The sequence below is a fragment of the Arvicola amphibius genome, chromosome 2, assembly GCF_903992535.2.
Source record: "Arvicola amphibius chromosome 2, mArvAmp1.2, whole genome shotgun sequence".
Classification (NCBI taxonomy): Eukaryota; Metazoa; Chordata; class Mammalia; order Rodentia; family Cricetidae; genus Arvicola; species Arvicola amphibius.
In genome coordinates, this window is record NC_052048.2 from 150169255 (window position 1) to 150190019 (window position 20765).

General features: G+C 45.2%; 3 non-coding genes across 3 annotated transcripts; 1 reads left to right on the forward strand and 2 right to left on the reverse strand.

The window, feature by feature from the left end:
• Nucleotides 1-16012: 16012 nt before the first annotated feature.
• On the forward strand, nt 16013-16084 carry Trnac-gca. Its single transcript has one exon. It is a non-coding gene; the product is annotated as a tRNA-Cys (tRNA).
• A 2185-nt stretch (nt 16085-18269) lies between these two features.
• Trnac-gca lies at nt 18270-18341 on the reverse strand. The gene has a single exon. It is a non-coding gene; the product is annotated as a tRNA-Cys (tRNA).
• A 1583-nt stretch (nt 18342-19924) lies between these two features.
• On the reverse strand, nt 19925-19996 carry Trnac-gca. Its single transcript has one exon. It is a non-coding gene; the product is annotated as a tRNA-Cys (tRNA).
• Between the last annotated feature and the right edge of the window lie 769 nt (nt 19997-20765).

Genomic DNA, 20765 nt, shown 5'->3' on the forward strand with positions numbered 1-20765 from the left:
CAAAGACTACAGAACATGGCATTTAAGATTTTTAATAACTTAGGGTTTTTCATGACAATGAGACACGTCTGCTCCTGGCAGCACCAATCTATTTCGAGAGGAAGATGGGCATTGAAGAGGCTACTTATGGAGTTTGATAGCCATTTGGGCAAGAAACTGCTCTTGCCTGGACTGTCGCATAAACTGGACACAAAGAACCCACAGAGAGAGGACTGCTGAACTTGCCTAAAGGTGAGATGGTCCTTCTGGGTTCCTGATTCATGAAAGAGTCTGCGAGACGTTCTGCAGGACACAGCAGAAAGTGACTGAACTGCCTTTGGAATTTCCTGCTTCATGGAAATATCTGCTGGACACTATGGGCCTGAAGGCCGAAGATGGATGCCCCTACGGTACAGAGGAACTTTGGGTGACTGTCCAGGCAGCGAGCTGTCTCTGTCATTTCTAGAGTTTGAAAGTTGCATATGACTTGTTTACTTAGGTAATATTATATCCTTCTGGAGTCTTTGATGGTGTTGAAGAATAGTTCAATAGTTAAAGTTTTCCTTAGTTATGATAAAAGATAAAATAGGTTTAAATATTGTAACTGTAATTCTTGCTTGATAACTGTTTTGTTATATGTAATTTTGCTATGTTAAAGTTGAAGCCTTTCTTTTTTGTTTAAACAGAAAAAGGGGAAATGATGGAGGAGAGTTATCTATCTGTGTTGCTTTCATTGGTTAATTAATAAAGAAAACTGCCTTGGCCCTTTAAGAGACAGAAAATTAGGTAGGCGGAGTAGACAGAACAGAATTGTGGGAACAAGGAAGCAGAGTTGGGGAGACGCTTCAGGCAGTCGCCATAGTGAGTCTCCATGCTTCTCCTCTCCGAGATAGACGCAGGTTAAGATCTCTCCTGGTAAGCCGCACCTTGTGGTGCTACACAGATTACTAAATATGGGTTAAAGGAAGATGTGAGAATTAGCCAATAAGAGGCTGAAACTATGGGCCAGGCAGTGTTTTAAAAGAATACAGTTTCCGTGTAGTTATTTTGGGTAAAGCTAGCCGGGTGGCAGGAAACAGCCCCGCCGCTTCCTTCTACACTTGGGTATTACTTTCCTTGTTGCTAGAACAAAAGATCTTGCAAAGGCAGCTGAAGAGAAAGATTTGTTAGTGGGGACGGCATCACAGTCGGAATGTGTGGCACCTGCTCAGTTAGTGTCCACCGTCAGAGTAAATTAGATACTTCTGTTCAGTTAGCTTTCTTTTTTACTTTAGTTCAGGATCCTAGACCTAGGCATGACACCACCCACATTAGGGTAGGTGTTCCTAGCTTACTAACTGGACCTAGGAAATCCTCACACACTTGCCCAGTATTTGTTTCCACAGTGATTCTACATTCCATAAGGTTGACAATTGAGATTAGCCATCAAACTCAATAGGATTCAATGTGGAACACAAAATCCTGAGCTGTGATTGCAAGCTGGGCTGGGAGCAGTAGATGGCAGTGAGCATGTTGGACATGGAGGCCTAGGTAAAAGGAGAGCATGCCAAATAAGTTCTGAGCCCCAGATCTCTACTATTGCTGCCCAGACCTTCTGATCAGAGGTGGAACACACATCCTGGTCCAAGCCTGGGATGGTAGAGAGTGCCCATCAGAGTCTGAAAACCTGTTCATCTAGTCAGACTTCCTCACTTGCATTTCCGGCATTGCCAGCTGCCACTCCCCCATCATGAACATGAAGCAGGCCGAAACCATAGCACAAAGAGAAGAGGAATACAGATGGACCCGCAGCTTGAGGCAGATCCAGCTAAGCACAGCCTCGACCTACTGAAGGGCATCCACGGGGTGAACTATGAGAATGAAAGTGATGCTTAGCACGCATGGGACTCGACTTTGTATCAAGTAATTGGATGTTATTGTTGTAGAGGTGACTGATTACCTCAACCATGGTCCCCACACCTTCCCTTAGAACCCACCAAGTGCTGACTAAAAGAGGAAGAGGCTTAAATCTGTTGGGTTCAGAATGTGTGGATGGAACAGATGTTCAGATAAGTGAGAGAACTCTCAGGAATGTAACGGTAGGTTCACGGCTGGAAATTGAGTATCTAAGCAGCTGATGGTGGGTTGCCAGTTTTCCTTGCCTACCAATGAGTAAGACTTACCGTCCAGTATGAGATGCTTTGCTGCAGTAACATTGGTGCCATGGTTTGGATGTAAGTATTTCCTTAAAGGCTCATGTGTTGGAGGCTGGAGAGATGGCTGAGTGATTAAGAGCATTAACTCTCACAGAAGATGTGAGTGCAGTACCAGCACCCACATGGTGGCAAACAGAGGTCTCTAACTCCAGTCCCAGAGCATCCAGTGCTCTGTTCTGGCCTCCATGGGCACTTCCCACAAGTGCACATAAAATCATACAAGCACACATTTACACACATAAAAAGGAAATAAAACATCTAAAAAAAAAAAACCAGAACAAAACCCAACACAGCAAGGTTCAGAGGTGGGTCTTTGAGGAAGTGACTCTATTTTGAGGAATCTCACTTCCCCAATGGCTAATTCATGGGCCAGCAACCAGCACCACACCAGCAGCCTGTCAAAAGCAGGCAAAGGGAGCTCCCATCCCCAACCATGGCACCAGGGAACAATGTTCTCTTGACTCAGTGTTCTGATTGCTAGTCCCTCTGATCAGCACTCCTTTAAAGACCTTACTTTTTAAGATTTATTCTTTTTATTTTATGTATCTGGGTGTTTTGTCAGCATGTACGTCTGTATACCACATGTGTTCAGTGCTGCCAGAGAACAGAAGGTGTCAGATCGACTGTTAGCTGCCATGTGGGGGCTGAGAACGGAATCTCGGACCTTTGTAAGAGCAACAAGAGCCTTATCGCTCCAGTGCGCCCCTCTGTTTTTTGAGACAGGTCTCACTATGTAGGCCTGGCTGACCTAGAACTCTTTATGTAGACTAGGCTGGCTTCAAACAGAGATCCACTTGCCTCTGCCTTCTGGGTGCTGGGATTAAAGGTGTACACCACAAATGCCTCTCTCTGATCGCCGCTCTTGCCTAGAACGTGTTTCAGGGTTCTCTGGTGATGTCACTAGTTTGACATGGAACATGGTTACTATGGTTACTATTGCTATGATGAAACACGATGACCAAGCAAGTCGAGGAGAGTTTGTCTCACACTTCCACACCATAGTCCGTCATAGAAGGAAGCTGGGGCAAGAACTCAAACGGCAGGAACCTGGAGGCAGAAGTCAATGCAAAGGCCATGGAAGGATGTTGCTTAAAGGCTTGCTCAGCCTATTCTCTTATAGAACCAAGGACAACCAGCCTAGGATGAACCCACAAACAATGGGTTGGGCACTCGCACATCAATCACTAATTTTTTAAAAAATGCCCCACAGCCCTACAGATATTATGGAGGCCTTTTCTCATTTGAGACTCCCTCCTCTTTGATGAATCTAGCTGTGTCAAATTGGCATAGAACTGAACAACACAACTGACCTCTTGTCAGTTTGACACAAAACCACATCACTACTAAGCCGTAACCTTTCTTCTCTTGTTCATCCCCCCAGATCACACATTAATAAGAACATCACAATATACAACATTTTACAAATTTGAAAAGTTACAAAATCATTCAAACACTTTAAAGGTTGTTTCTTTAAAAATATCCATTCTCTTTTAAAATCCAAAGTCTTGGCAAAACTCCAAATTCTCTTTTTTAAAAGTTTAGAGTCTCCCAGCTGTGGGCTCCTGAACAATCAAAAATTAAATACTTCCTTCCAAAGGGACGAACCAGGGCACAGTTGCAATCTGAACAAAATAGAACAGAGCTACAACAGTGTAAATAACTCACTGCCCAATAGCTGAGATTCACTCAGGATCATCTAAGAACCTTGAGTCGTCTCAGGCTGCCCCCTCTGCAGCACACACAGCTTGTCTGCTCGGCTCCAGCTGGCTCCACTCCACCGCTGCTGCTGTTCTTGGTGGTCATCCCATGTACTGGCATCTCCAAAAGGCTGGGGTCTTTGGTGCAACTGAGGCTTCCCATTCACCAGTAGCCTCTCCTAGGCTGTCTTCATAATGCTTAGCCTGAGCATCTCTGCATGATCCCTTTAGTCCTCAGCCATCAACTGCCACCGAGGCTGCGTCTTCACCAGTGGCCTCCCCTGGCCTCTCACAGTGCCAAGCTTCAGCTGCTCTCCATGAGCCCTGACGCCTTCAAAACCAGCACCAACTGGGTGATGCTTACTCCACCAAGCTGCCAGAGTGAGGTCCAACCATGGCCACCTCTGAACACTGCTTCTGTGTGCTGGCTCTGAGGAAACACTGCCCAGAAGATTTCACCTCGCTGCTGCCGCTCTCTTCTTACTCCCCCCAGTGTCTCAGTCCCAGCTGCCCAGGATCAACTCCCAGCAGAGCAAAGGCTTCACTTCAGTGGTCTCTTGTTAATCACAGCCGATTCTTTAGCCCAGCTGACCAGAACCATGGATTCTCAACTCAAAATAGCAACCAGCCTTGATAATCTTTAAGTAAGTCTCAGAATTCACTCTAGAACAGTGGTTCTCAACCTGTGGGCTGTGACCCCTTTTGGGGGTTGGATGCTCCTTTCCCAGCGGCTGCATACCAAGTGTTTACATTACCATTAAACAGTAGCGAAGTTACAGTCATGAAGCAGCAATGAAAAGAATTTTATGGCTGGGGGTCCCCACACCGTGAGGAACTGTATTAAAGAGTCGCAGCATTAGGAAGGTGAGAACCACTGCCCCAGGCCCTCACAAGTCAGGCCACCACTGTATTTCCCTCAACACTCCGTTTTCCCAAGCTCCCACAGAACAGCTCACAAAGTTTTGAACACAAGATGACTGTTCTTGCACAAATTTCCTTCTACAGTCTGCCCCAAATCAACACAGTCAGGGCTGTTATAGCAACACCCCACTAACCTGGTGCCAATTTCTGCCTTGGTTAGGGTTACCATTGTTGTGATGAAACACCATGATCAGAGCAACTTGGAAAGGAAAGGGTTTGCTTGGCTTATGCTGCTATGTCGCTGTTGGTCAGCAGGGGATGTCAGGACAGGAGCTCAAACAGAAATGGGCAGGGTGGACCTGGAGGCAAGAGGTGATGTAGAGGCTGTGGGTGGGGGATGCTCCACATGACCTGTTCAGCCTGCTTTCTTTATTCTCTTCTTTTTTTTTTTTTCAAAAAAATCTATTTTGGTAGACTGGCAGAGGTGAACATTTGTTCTTTTATTGCAATCTTAATTACTAATATTATCTCCCGTATCACACAGCATGTAGTAAATATGTTGATAAGTGTATACATGCATATATGTGGGTTACAGGATGAATATAAATTAAAGAGGCTGAAACAGAATTTAAAAGGTTTTAGAAATAGCCTTAAAAGAGTCTATGTTGACAAGGGAATGAACCGGACTTGTTCAGCCTGCTTTCCTACAGCACTCAAGCTCACCCAACCCAGGGGTGGCCCCACTCACAATGGGCTGGGCCCCAGTGACACACAAGGTTCAACAAGTCTGAACCTCCTAATCCTTGCCAAATGATCCCACAAACTGGGAACCAAATATTTAAATATATGACCTGTGGGACATTCTCATTCAGACCACCACAGAAGGGAAGTGGGTACCAGTCCAGAAGAAATGGCAGTCAGATGTGCCAAGGTGGCTCAGAACTGGGCCCCATAGAAAGAAGCTGACGATGTCTAGAACTGGCAAGTGAGTGTGTCAGGGGTGTGACATCCAGGGAGTCGTACTGAGGGTTTAGAATGCCTGTGAGACACAAACAGGGAGGTGGGAGATAGCTCAAGGGTAGGTAGAACATTTGACTGCAGATCAAGAGGTTCCAGGTTCAAATCCAGGTGCCCCCTTGCCCGAATCTGTTTTGGATACCAAAGAGTATACCAAAGAGTCACCTTACCTACACTTCCCAGTATGCCCCACTGAACTGTACCCCCTTGTGTTTTAAGTTCTTCTCAGGCCTGGTCTGTGTCCTTACCTCTGGTAGGAGCCAACAAAGAGCAGGTTATGAGAGGATCACGTGTACTCACACTGTTGCGCCACGGTCCTTTGGTTAGTGACCATGGAGCTCACTCCCTCTGGTAGCTCTTCATTATCACCCCCAAGCAGCTCACCCTGACCTCCTACAGGGTGCTTCTTATTCTCAGCTCTCATTGGGTCCTGCCTAGCCTCCCACATCTGTGGAAATACTTAGTCCATGGCTTTGCCCCCTATTTGTGATAAAACTCTGAAGAACAAGAAAAATGTTTCACTGTCTCTGTTTCTGCAACCTAGATGACAGGGAGCAGTACCTGTGGACCTCTGAGTGTTGTGAATGAACACTCGTGTGACTAAGGAGCACCTCCTGAGGTTGTGCAGTTTCTACGCTAGCAGGCAGTGTAGGTGGTTCATATAGACCTTCTCCAACAGCTGCTGTCCTGACTAATTACCACATGTGGGCTGGGAGGAAAAATCACAGCAGGGTGCACCTTCCAAAGGCAGGTACCCTCACCACACCCCAAGATGGAGGGGTCTTGGCAGCTAAGTAAGGTGGGGAGAAAAGAACAGATTGCAGCAGAGACTTTCCAGTCCTCAGAGCCCCCCGAGCAGCCAATGGAGTATAAGTTCACTGTAGTCTGGGTGTGGTGTCATGGATGGATGGGTGCTAGTGGGAGACTTCACTAAAGTGAGGGTGAAACTCAGGTAAAGCATTTGATAGATCAATAGGTCCCTGGTTCAAGTTTAGGTGCCTATCTTTTCTCCTCAATGTACAAAATATCTTGAGTCTGAGTTATAACCACTGGGCCAGGGACCATTTCCTCACTGGCTCGGTCTAGGTGGAGACAGGATCCTGCATCTGGTTACAGAAGACGGTGGTGGTGAATTGCTGTTACAGAAGACGGTGGTGTTAGTCGTGGCTGTCCGGAGCAAACAGACCTGATAGGGCATGAATATGAGTGTGTGAGTATTTGTGCAGCGAGGATTTTGGCAGGTAGTTTGAGACAGAGATTCTCTGTGTAACCCTGGCTGTCTTGGAACTAGCTCTGTAGACCAGGCTGGCCGTGAACTCACAGAGATCCACCTGCCTCTGTCTCCAGAGTGCTGGGATTACACACCACCACTGCCACCACCTGGGATTTTAAGAAGTGACTCACACAACTGTGGAGAGGACAAGTCTCATGTTTGCAAAGCAGGAGGTGACAGGAAGATAGGGTCATCTCCAGCCAGCAGGCTGACTTCATCCTTCCCTAGAGACTTCAGGCCTTTCCTCCTAAGGCATCTATCTGCTGGTGCGGGAGACCCACCCACCCACCTATGGAGAGTAGTAGGATTTCCTCAAAGTCTACCAATTAAAATATACATCACAAACAAAACATGCTTTGACGGACAACACAGTTGTGTTGGGCCAAACATCTGTGTATGGTGGCCTCTCCAAGAGGGCTGCATAAGTTACCTAATGCAACAAGTAATTGTCTTAAGTTCTTCCCACCATGTGCTCCTAATTAAACCTGAGTGATACAGAGGAATCATTCCAAAAGAGGCAGAGCTCAAGTAATAACAAGGGTCCAAAAACTGAGGCAGTATTGTTTGAGCAGCCCCAGTGGCTTGTTGACACCCTGCCTTCCTTGAGTCCTGCCTACTTCATGAATCTAGGCCATCAGTCTTCCGTATTACACCAAGAACTCATAGTCCTGTCAATGACTACCTCTGTGTTTCCACAGATGTCTGTATTGAGAACATCTAGAGCTTCCATGGCTTCACTTTCCTTGCTGACAAAAAGGCAATGATTAAGAAAGTGTGGAACTTCAGGGATGGCCATGTGGATTGATGAGAGCATTGGGACAACTCAAGTCTTACCCAAACCCATGGCTCTGTATTATCTCCCTGTCAGTCAAAACAGCCCCTTCTGTCTGAAGGCCAGCCAGGTGCGCTGGGGACTTGCTTTGCAGTAGGAAATTGCCTCACACTTGGAGACCTCAGTCAGAGCCAGGGCTCAGTGCTCCAGCTTGCCTCCAACTGCATTCTGCTCCAGCTTCTGTGAGCGGCAGATGTTCTGAAACCATTTTAGTCAGCTAATTGACATCAGTAGATTAGAGAGAGCATGTGGAGAGGGGGATTTTTACAAACTGTATGAAGTTAGAAGAGTATAAATTTAAATAAGTCTAATCAGCATTATGACTATATTCAATTACCCTCATGCTTAAAATGTCACATCAGGAACAATTAGCAATCTTTTGTTCAGTGGAGTGAGACGGATCTGGATCCACAGGTGGTCAATTCAAATGTAGCGAAGATGCAAGGGATTTCCTAGCACAATGTAGAGAGACTCTCTAGACTCTGGGGGCGGGAAGCCAGGGGACAGACTGTTGATTGTGACTTCCAGGGGATAGACTGTTGACTATAACTTATTCTTCTAATCAACAGTACTGACTCTCTTCAGTCCCCACATTTGAGAGATGTCAAAGACTGTTCTTTGGTGGCTGAAGGATCTAAACTTTAAACAAATGCAATCATAATATCTAGCCATGCTCTATAGACATTCCCATTAGATTCCCCAAAGCCCCCTCCATCCACTTACCTGACAGCTCTATGCTGAGGAGATATGCCTACAGCATGTTGGGATGACTAGAGATCTAGCACCTCACGAAATTTGTAGAGATCCAGTGCTTTGGGGAACCTCAGAACACCCCATAAGAAAACACTGTTTCTACATTTTCTGTCTCACCCCCACCCCCCGGAGGGTTTGAGAGACAACATTGGCTACTTTGGGATGATGTTCTTTACTATTCTGTCCTTGGGGGTTCATGAGTCTCTGACAGATGAAGAGACTGTGACATCTCTGAACAGTTTGGTAGTGAACCAACTAAACAAACTCCTTCTTCTGCCAGTATATCTTATTTCCTGAGTGATATGCCGCCTGGGACTGCTGCTTTACCTAGTAACCTTGCTGTCATAGCTGCTTCCATTCCCTGTCCCTAGTATATCGTTGAGCATGCTCAGGAGCTGTCCCTGGTCTGTTGAGATGGTGTGTGTCACCCTGGCAAACAGATTTAAGGTATTGTCTGTTGCTTTAGCATCATTTCTATCCTGTATCAGTTCCTTTTGTGTCGCTGTGACCATTTTTATCTGACTAAACTAGCTTAAGGGAGGGAATACTTATGTGGTCTCATGGCTTCAGGGGGTTCAGTTCTTCATGGTGGGAAAGGCATGACAAAGTTCATGGAGACAGAAGCACGTGACAGGCCCCTCACAGCAGGATGGAGCAGGAAGTGAACAGCAAGGCAAGAGCCAGAACAGGTATAAACTTCAAAGGCCACGCCCCTAGTGGCCTGCTTCTGCCAACTAAACCCTATATCCTAAAGGTCCTAAAAACCAGTGCCATGAGCTGGGAACCAAGTATTCAAACCATGAGCCCGTGAAGGACAATTGAAATCCCAACCTAACATTCAACTCTTGCCCCAGAGATTCAGGATCATTGTATAGTGCAAAGTGTCTTTTCCAACATCAAGACTCTCTAAAGTCTGAATGATTCTAAAACCATTCGAGAGTCCAAGTCCAGATGCAGTCTCACAGCTGTGAGTCTCTGTAAAATGAGAAAAGAAATTAGCACGTTTCTAATCACAATGTCACAAAGTAAACACTGTCATTTCAAAAGTGGAGGACAGTAAACTCTAAACTCCACGGGACTGATGGTAGATGCCACAGCCCATATCTAGCATCCTAGGGCACATGGTGGCAATATCAGTGCTGCAATAGGTTCTTCTTCCCAACCATAATCTTATTTTTTAAAGAATGCATGGCCTCTATTGGGCCAGCTCTGCTCAGTGCCTGCAGGCTTCCTTGACAGACATCCAATGTTCCTGGCAACTCTAATATCCTAGTATCTCTGTTGCATCTTAGGCTTCATCTTCACAGCTTCATAGGTCAGCTTCTCAGAGAATCCCTTCAGAGATTTGACCATGCTATATATCGCCTAGTCTCAAAGGCTGACCTTAAAAAGTCTTTCCTTTCCTTATGGGTGCAAGCTTCCATAATCCTATAACTCTTGCCTTCTGCATGCCCGAAAAACTAGAACCATGGATGATGTCAAGCTCTGCTGTAACTTGAGTGGCAGCTGGGCCCTCCCTAGGACCAGAACTTTCTGAGTGCAGTTCTCTAACTTCCAGAGGCAGTCCTTTACCAGCACAACACCACTTTGGTCTTCTCTGTTGTAGGAAATCCTGCCAATGAGTCTTCAGTTTTATATCTTGGAACCTGTGATCAGCAATGTCCTGCCTTTCCGCCACTCTTCCTATAGTTTCACTGCAAAAATATATGCCTTCTTGTTTGCATAAAACTATTCTATTTATTCTTTGAGAATTTTATACATGCTTACAATGTATTTTGACCATATCTACTCCCTTCCAACTCCCTTCGGATCACCACCAACATGTCACTTCCCAACTTCATGCCCTCTTCTTTGATTTTATAGTCACTAATAGAATCTGATTAGTGCTCCCTGGATGCAAATAAGTATGGGCCATCTACTAGAGAACAGGCAACATACCTGGGTCTATACCACCAGAGTAAAGTGGCTTTTCCTCCCTTCCACAATTTCCATCAACTGTCAATAGCTCCTCAGATAGGGGAGGGTCCTCAGAAGCCCCATCTCGAGCCATGCTGGATTCTGACTGGCTTGACCTTGTGCAGGTGCCCACAGCTGCTATAAGTTCATGAGTGCCATGACCTTGTCATGCCTACGGAACATTTCACAGTTTCCCATCCTTCAGCTCCTACGTTCTCTCTGACTTTTCTTCCATAATGCTCCCTGAGCCTTGGGAGTAGGAGGGGCTGAGATAGATATACCATTTAGGGCTGAACACTCTAAATTCTTATTCTTGGCACTTTAACCAGTTATGAATCTCTGCCGTAACTGCTGCCCACTGGGGATAAGGGAGCAAAAAATCTTTTCCAAACAAAGACAAGACATAAATACTTAGAAGGAAGTTTTGATGCATGATCCAATAGAAGGTTCTCCCCTAGGACATCCTCAGCCAGGGGTTTTCACAAAATTTGCAGTACTACACCTGCAAATTCAATTGGTAAGCAGTTGGTTGCCCTTTAGTGTTCCTGCTCTTCAGTGGTTCTCACCTCTTTAACAACCGTGGCTGCTTTGTCTGCCCCTGTTCTGTCTGAAACTAAGTGTGTTCATACTAGACCAAACCAGAAGGGTCTTCATTGTTTTGTTTGCATCTCTCCACTCTGTTTTAGCTTCCTCAGTGTAAACCTGGGTAAGAGCAGGCAGCATTAACCTCACCACAGCCTGGATGCTACTCTGTCTTATCATTTCCTCTACCAAATGAATTAGTTCATCCCTTTTAAATCCAGCTTTAATTAAAATTCAGGACATGATCAAAAAAAATACATGATTTCCTTGTTGGAAAGCTCCTGAGTAGGCCCCACAGTCTGTGCTCCTGTGGCTCAGCCTGACTCTTGGGGACTGTTAGCAGCTGTGTCCAGGCTGCTCTTTGGCTCAGGTGACCAGAGACAGGGAGAGCACAGATGGCAAGGCTTCTGAGGAGGGGAGCCTGCTTCCTGTTTTGGGACAGGTTGATGAGCTACTTTTGACTGGGTCCTGGAAGCTTTGAAGAGCATCTATCCTGTGTCGTAGACTGCACCACATTGAGCTGCCATATGTCAGGGACCAGCGTCAACAAAAACAACTCTTACCAGAGTAGGGGGCATAGGGATTTAGAAATATTAGTAAAGTACACGAAGACACATAAAAATAATAAAAACAGAAACCATAGAATAGTACCAGGAGAAACTTCCAGTTAATACTGAAATCACCCACATTTATTTTTCCATATGCTTTTATTCCCAATTCCAAAGGGGAAAGAAGGTAACAAAAAACTTTATTAACATGATACAAAGGACAACTCAAACAGATAATTGCTTTAACACTATGAGACATCAAATTATTAGCATTCTGTTGTTTAGGCAGTGAGGCTACCCTAGACCATGTATCTTGAAGGCAGCCATTCCCCAGGTGACCTCATAATTACAAAAGAAGGAGCATAAGTACCTGACCATCTGTCAGGATGGAATGGATCTACTTGTATGAGCTGTTTTAATGTCAAAAGAACCAAGTAGTCACATCCTGAGTTGGGACGTGCAGTTATGCTTGTCAACCATTCTGAGCAACTTCCAAAATCTCTGACCATCAGGCAAGGTGAAAGTAGGCTCACATTTTTGGGCCTCCACAATTCCTCCCTCTTATTAATTTTAATAAAGCCTTTGCTTTATTAAAAACTTAACTGTCTTCGACACATGTATTTTAATCATACATGTCCATGTCTTAGGTGCCTGGGAGGAAAAAGGATCAAACCTCTCTGACTGTCAACATCTGTAAGCAAAGGGTTAAGGGGGAAAGTACCTCTGGCCTCTGTGTCTCTGAGCCAATTTTTTGTTAAGAGAGTTCATTAAGAGAGATAATGCTTTGTGACAATACATTCTCCTGTGACTACAATCTCCTAATTAAAGGAGTTGAGGATCACCAGGGTTGGGAATGCCCTTTTTGATTGGTCTAGAGTGTTTTTTAACACAATTTTTGCTGTATTAAAATTTAAATTTCTTATCAAATATGTCAAACCCATGAACTCATGGGAAATGTCAAACTTTTCTTAACGTATTATGGTGAACAAAAGCAGTTACAAACATTAACCAGTCAATACCATAATTCTAGAGTGGAAACTAACAATAAACACACAATTTGTCAATCACAATTTTCTTAAATCTATTCTAATCAAAAGAAAAGGAAAAGTTTCTCTGATAGGTGACAGTTCAGTTATAATTCTGCTTTTAAGTAATTGTCCCAGTCTCTGAGCAGCAGAAAAAAAATCCTTGGGCTACCCTTCTCATATTTCAAGAGGGGCTTCAGCCACTCATTGGAATGATTCCTTTTTCCCCTGAGGGGAAAATTGAGGTCTCAGTTCTTAGGTTCTATATTTCAACAGCAGACTGAATACCATACTGGCAAAATGAGTTCTGTGTCCCAGAGAGTAAAACAGTCAAATGTTCAGTCTGAGTTTCTGGTCCAGCTCCAAGGTAAACAGACTCACTGGGTCTGGAAGTTTGCATAGCAAGTCCATCAAGAGACTGGGAATTACCCATCGTCACCACGATCATCTCTCTGTTCCCAGACTGCAGCAAGTTGTAGTGAATCGGGAACACTGGTTCAGGTGCCCCTTTCCTTGGCCAGCAGCATGGTGGTACAAGGAAGTCAGGGTCATGGGTTTAGGAACCTCTTTCTGCTTCTTTTATGGCGTCTTTAGTGGCTATGATGTCATCGGGGTTAGTACTTCTCTGCTGTGGAGGTAGTCATCTCATTTAGCTTTTTTTTTCCCCCTGTGGAAAAAAGCACAAACATATCCTTGACCCCAAATTAGTACAGGGTCAGGTCCTTTTTATAATCTTGTGCAAGGGTCTTTTAACCTTGCCTTAGCAAAGGTTGCCTTGGTGTCATCATGCCAAAATCTGTCCACTGCAGATTGCTCACAGGCATCCATAAATATTGCATGACTTATGGGATTATGTGGCATTTTTAATTTTCCTATTTTTATTTTTTGAAGTTATGTTTTCAAGGAGCTGTGGGCATGCTCCACATTCTTTTTACCATTAACAACATATGCAGCTCTTTCATTGGAAGAACCACCTGTAAAATTTAGCATTATATTCCATTATCTTTTAAGGGATCTTTTAATACAACTTTAGGGAAAATAAAGGAATATAGCTGTGAAAATTGCAGTAATTGATCTCCTGGGAAAAGATTATTAATCTGACCTTCAAACTGAGCAAACACAATTGCCCAAAAATCATTATTTTGAAGTAATCAATCTGTTGCATTGATCATAGCAGGTTCTGTTCTCTGCCAAAATATCTCCTAGATTCCATCCCGCTCTTTTGTGTTAAGCAAGCTACTACTTCAAAATAAGGGTTTAATATCTTAACTGGAGAAATGGGATGGTAAAGTCATAGAAGCAGACCATTTTGCCATAACACTGCTGTAGGAGTAAGTTTTGTAGGTAATATACTACTCGCCAAGGTTGATCATAGTTGATATAATGTACTTGCTGTTTCTGTATAGCATACTCCACCTGCAATGAGTACCTGTCTGGCAGCTTTTGTAAGCTGTCTAGTGGAATTTGGATCACTGCTCCCTTTAAGAATTTTACTTAGTATCTCAAGACCTCCTGTAAGATATTTTAAATAAGGTTTTAGCCATTGTATGTCTTATTAAAAGTTTGTAAGCTATCTTTCTAATCCAAGTTGTAAGTCTGTCTAGCTGATAGAATTAACTTGCTCATTTACATTTTCCCAGCTTGACTGGCCTGAAGCTGCAGTTTTCTGATTCTACCTTTTTGCAGCTTGGCTTTCAGGCTCAGGCTAGGCTCCTAGCCACGCAGCAGGGTGCAAGTCATGTTCCCTCCACTGCTTGGCCATCCTGCCTGGGTACTTGGGACCAGGCAGCTGTCCCTCATGGCCTGCTGTGCCTCATTACCTGCTTTTTACCTTTAGCAGCCCCAGAAGAGGCCAGTGTCAGAGGCAGCTGACAAATTTACAGACTCTCAGGTGTCCACCATTGTAAGCTCTGAGACTACCATGTGATACCACAAGCTCAGATGGGTATAGCCATGCTGATTTTTACTGGTTTTGCTTTTTATTTTTAAGTTTTATAATCATAAAATTAAGAGATTTCTTGAATCCTCTCCTCTGTTGAAACCAGAGATTTATCCATTATAGGCTTCTTGGCTCATGGGCCAAATAGCTTCAAATGCCTGAATTTCAACTCCTCCATTTTAGTAGACACCATGATAAACACCATGGCCTTTTTAGAACCAGTGAATCATGGGGATAATTACAATGATCTTGGGCTCAATGCTTTTCTCATGTCTGTGACAGAATGCCTGACAGGAACCACTTAAGGAAGGAAAGACTTATTTGGGTGCATGATTTCTGTCTGCCACACTGAGGAAGTCATGGTAGAGGTCACGGCAGCAGGAGCAGCAGAGAAGACCAGGAAGCAGAAAGAGGAGACTTGGAGACAGGGACAAATGATAACCTTCAAGCTGTCTCCAGTGACCTGTGGTGGCCAGTTAGAGCTTGTGTGTCTCACAGCCTCCCAGAACAGCTCTGCAATCTGAGAACCAAGGATTGAAACCCATAATGTGTCCACCAAATCCTAACTTTCTGCTCCCGCCTCCTCCAGGCTCATGTCTGTAATAATGCAAAGAACATTCAGTCCACCTCATAATCTTAACAGGCCCAACACTGTTCACACCTCCAAAAGCTCTTCTGAGACCCAAGACAAACCTCAGCTGTAAAATCAAATACAAGTTGTGTGCTTTCACAGTACTGCGGCCTACAGAAAACATTCCCATTCCCAAAGGAAAAACAAGAGGACAGCATGGAAACACAAGACCAAAGCCGAGGAGGTCAGACATATTGTCATCCTATGTCTGCTGGGAGCAGATCCTTCAGTGGGTTTTGTCCTGCTATGGGGCCAGAGTTTTGCAAGAAGATTCCCTCAGCCCTAGCTCAGGGGCCTTACATTGTGCTCTTGAAATCTCCTCCTGGGAGGGAGCCAGTAGCCTGGAGTAGAGCCTGCAGCCTTTCTGGTCAAATACCTACCCTGGCATTGAGCAGGTCTGTGGGGACTCTGATCAGGCTACACACTTGCCACAGGATGATACAAGAAGACCCTGAAGGAGCAGGTGGATTTAAAAAATCCAAAACTCCATTCACTGGTTCTGGATGGGAATTGTGGGAACCCCAGATGGTACTAAGGGAGAAAAACATTAGATCAGATAAAGGAGGCTTGGGGGAATCCCCTCTAAGATCAGAGATGGGGGAACTTGCAATCTATACCAAGACCAAAGGGAGCCTAAGATGAGATGGGAACCACAATACTTAATAGTCTTAGAATGAGAGAAGGCTACCTGGTTATTAGTGCTAATCATAAGCTATGTTACAACGGGGGTATAGCTCAGGGGTAGAGCATTTGACTGCAGATCAAGAGGTCCCTGGTTCAAATCCAGGTGCCCCCTAATTATTGCTTTTAGGTCACCTGAATCAGCTATGGTCCCTCAACATTTAACATTCTATGCTATGAAACAAGAGGAAGTCAAGGCCAACCCAGTGATGTACAGACCCAGCAGGACTTGTGCAGTGTTTGTGCCCGTCTTATGGCTTGAGTCAGTCCTTGATGTTGTAGTCAGACCTTCCAAACCATCAGGACCTCTGTTAAACAAGTTTGAACTTGAGCTTGGATTTTGCAGCTGAGATGCTATGTGACCTCTAGTGGGGGAAGTTTCATAGTAAACCTGTGGTTTGAGGAGCTTAGGCTGGGACTCAGCAGCAATTGGGGAGCCTGCTTCTTAGTTGAGAAATCCCTCTGGATCTGCATTTGGATCCTAAGACAACCCCATTCCTATTCTTCCAAGTGTACTGACCTGAAGATAAGAGGTTTCCTGAGACCATGAGATTGGTCACTGGATTTGGCATCAGGCTCCTCACAAGCTCAGCCTAGCAAGACCAGTGCCATGAATTTGGCCTTGGGATAAAGAAAAATCTAGAAGATGGATAACAGAGCGAAATTCCAGGAGTGGTCTAAAGGATGATAATGGGCAGAAAAGAATCCAGGATGGCACACAGAGGTCATGCCACACAGCAAGAGCTGATTTCAAAGCTAGTGTCCCCCACTGGACACAGAAGAGAATGCACTAGGCATGACTTAGGAGCTCTCCCATGTTCAACTGAGGGGTTAGGAGGCAGCTAGTGACCGGAAGAGGAGTGGTTTGGATGCAGAGGTTAGGCTACAATATGGGGCCTAGCCTTTGATAGACAGAACTCCTAAGGGTTACGGGAAGAAGCCCAGAGTGGATAAATAGCACCAGTGATAGAGATTGCTTGAATGAGCTCCAGCTTGATGGAAGAACATTCAAATGCAGGTCAGGAGGTTCCTGATACAAAGTCCTGTGTGTGTCTGTCTTTCTATCTCCTTTGAAATCTATCTATCTCCTTCAGGTTATAATGAGACTAGTACTAACTAAACTAGAAGTCTTTGGGACCATTTCATAAGAAGACCCAGCTCATCAAGTCTTTAGGGACTGAGCAGCAGGTGTGTCCAACAGGTTATATTGTGGGTCCAGGCTGGGTTGGCAGAGAGAGCCCAACTCTATTTTTAATAAGGTGAATATGTTTAGACATGTCTCATAATCATGACCTGTTTTTAAGCCTACACTATAGGGCATCAAACAGGCTTGGAGGTTTTCAGTTCCTACTGGGATCATGGGAAGATCTTATTTTAAAAAATATCAGTTCTTGTCCTACTCAGGAGCAGGAGCGATGAGGTGGGGCCTGTGGATCTTTATTGCCCTGCAGGCCCACCCTCTGTCATCAGCATCTCCCTCATTTGAACCTGTGCTGGATGGCCCAGCAGGAGAGTTAAGCCTCACATTCTTCTGCAAATCTTCAAGGAAACTTTTCCCATGATGTCTATGGCTGTGGGGTGCTGCATATAGAGGGTGCCAATTGTTAATAGTCCTCAGGTTGTCACTAGACAGGGAGATGAGCTTTTAAGGACAGATCAAGTTTCTAATCCAGATCTTGTTTCCCAATCATTGATGTGACCTTGATTTTTTCTTTTCTTGCTTTTGATTCTTAGCCTGTTAGCATGTAGGGCAGAGGAAAAGAGGCCAGAAGTTCAGGTCAGTCCTCTAAGAAGCCCTAGTGACTTCCATCACCATTTCTCCCTAGAGAGCCTTCTTTTACCCTGTTCTTCCCCTAACTCCAGGTATGAACAGGGTAAGGCGTAAGTGCATGTGGTCATTAAACCTGCAGTAGCCCAGGGAAGGAGCTCCAGACTTGGGACACAGAGCCTGCAGCCTGGCATGGTGGAATCAGAAACCTGAGAGCCACTCCACTGCCAGGGACACAATGCTCCAGCCCAGGAGGCAAGAGAAGAGATGACCAGCTTCATCTACGAATCCCCAGCATCTCTCTGGGAGCTTGTCAACAACCCTAGAAATTCCCAGAACAGAGTAGAACCCGAGGGCTACAAGAAGCAAGGAGCCATGTCTTAAAACCTCTAACAGGTGCATCTAAGTCACCTGAGTGATAGTGAGTCTGCCCTTGTACTGTGGATTGGAGTTTGGTGTACTTCATCATTCTCTTTCAGGTGCCCTGGCCTAAAAGGAAGACAATACAGGATGTACTTCAGAGACAAAAGGTAGGGGGCACCTGGATTTGAACCAGGGACCTTTTGATCTGCAGTCAAATGCTCTACCCCTGAGCTATACCCCCACTTATTTACAACCTCTCATTAGTACCTCTTCAACCATGGCACAGCACCCAGGCTGCCTACATGTTTACAGTGGGTTACACTGTGGCCTCTCTATTCTAGAAACTAGATATCGTTCTTTACTACATACAGCTTGCCTTCACTTTTCTCCAACCTAAACCTGTACTCCTCAGCACCCCATCCTCAGGGTATGGCAAAGGTACAAGCCTTGACCTGAAAAGGATACCTCTCTGTGGAGTCCTCTAAGTCACACACTGGTCGGGACAAGAGAAGCTCATCCTTTCACACTCACGGCCTCAGGGGGTGCTCCTGTTGTGAGGTGTCAGTCTCTGTCCATGTTGTGCACACAGGGGCAAGTAAGACATTTCTTTCTCTTGAGACAGAGTTTCCAGGTAAATGACTGACGAAGGCTTTGAGGAGTTTAGCAAGAAGACTTATCCCGTGGCTGGCTGACGGGGAGATTATACACCGCTATAGATGTGATTGAGATCTGCCTCATCCCAGTGCTCTCATAGAGACACATTACCACCCCTGAAGTCCCATTCTTTCTGAACCACTAGCCTGTTTTCACCAAGGAAACCAGGGAAGCTGAAGATGCTACTCACACAGAAGTCAGACAACCAAGGATCAGCCTTTGTTCTCTGTCTTGGCTGTTTTTCATCTTTCTTGTTACCCAGTTTGGTTCCAATGGCAGTACTTTGTTTAATTAAGAGCCTATTTCTGGTTGATAGTGACATGGAAGGCCATCATTGGCGGGATTACAGAGGCCTCAAGATGAGGCAGGAAAATAAACAGGACCTAAGGAAATGTGGGATCAGGTCTTCAGTCAGTCGTCTTGCCTTCTTGTATGGGAACGAGACGATGAACACTGGCCTTGGTGTCTGGCCCCTTGTCATTGCCCGAGTCAACCAGCTCCAGGATGTTCCCAAATCTGTCCTCCTCTCCATGTGACCCACTCAGCACTCACAGCCTTGTTTCGAGACACATCACTGATAAGCTCAAGGCACTATCTGTTGTGCTGGACAATCCATGCTGTCATCTGGCGAGGTTGTGATGCCCAGATGTTTGGGCAGACAGCAGTGAAGAGGAAACTGTGAGGGCAGTTTCGGTCAGCACCCAAACTTCAGCCAGCAGATTTTAAGCAATGTGCATTAGGTCCTATGAGGTGGGTGGGTCACCTGTAGCAGTTAAATGCCTGGGAGGAAAGAGTGGTGTCCTAGAAAAAAAATTGACCTGTAGACCTTAACATGTAAACTCTTCCATGTCTCCATCCTGTATTCTGTCCTGCAGAAATCAGACTTTCCTACCCCCACAGGGGCGAGGGGGCAGGCATTTCTTAGAACACACAAAACCACAAATGTACACACACACACTCTGTCAATTTTCTCTGGGCAGCCATGACCAATGTGCCCAATTTAAACATCTGCCACTGTTGCCTTCCTTAACCAGAGGCAGGACTCTGCCTCCACCAGAACTGAGCCAGTGAAAACTAGGCTCAGCCCTACAAGCATGACACAAGTTTTCAGTAGACTGAGACTCTCCTGAATGGCATGCAATCAATTCAATGTTCATGGGAAGAAAAGATAGGGGGCACCTGGATTTGAACCAGGGACCTCTTGATCTGCAGTCAAATGCTCTACCCCTGAGCTATACCCCCACCTGCTTATATATGTCTAATAAATATTCTAAGCCTGTATGACCACTCCCTGACAGTCACCATCTGGCATGCATATTTGCCAGGGCTCTGCCATTATCTGCTTCCTCCTAAGATGCCCAGCCTTGAGCTAACTCTGTACACCTCACTACCTCTTCCTCCTGGCAATCACTATCCTGCCCCAGTTCCCAGTTGAGACATGGGCATTAAGTCATGGAGGTCTGTACTAGAGATCTTTTAGATCCAGATGAAGAGATCTGGCTGCTCAACTGACATCTGGAGATAAAAAAAAAAAAAAAAAAAAACTTGGGCAGGACTAGAGGAAAGAAAACTTCTTTGCTCCTACCCAAGAACTACTAAACATGACTCACTTGAGAAAGGGACCAGAGGATGACCTCTATCTCAGACAAGCTCAGGGGATGGCTCTGGCTCACGGACAGTTTCAACTAGTGGTTTAATCTGCTTCCATCCATTGTCTAGATATGGTTAAAAATATGCAGAAAAAACACATGTTTATGACCATAAGCAGGGTCCACATTTAGGGTGAAGAGCCTCTGCACCAAGCAGCCCAAGGCAAAGGATCCCTGACTCCCTTCCTCTCCCCCTTCTCCCTTTTATTTCTCATTTGAAGAAGGCTTCATATTCTTTCCTCTGAGTCACACCTCCTCCTGTTTTTACTGTTGGGATTCACATCTCTTTCCTGTGCTTTGCCATATACAAAGACCACAGTGGACACACCTCCTTCAGGTGGGTCTCAATTCAACCTCCAGCT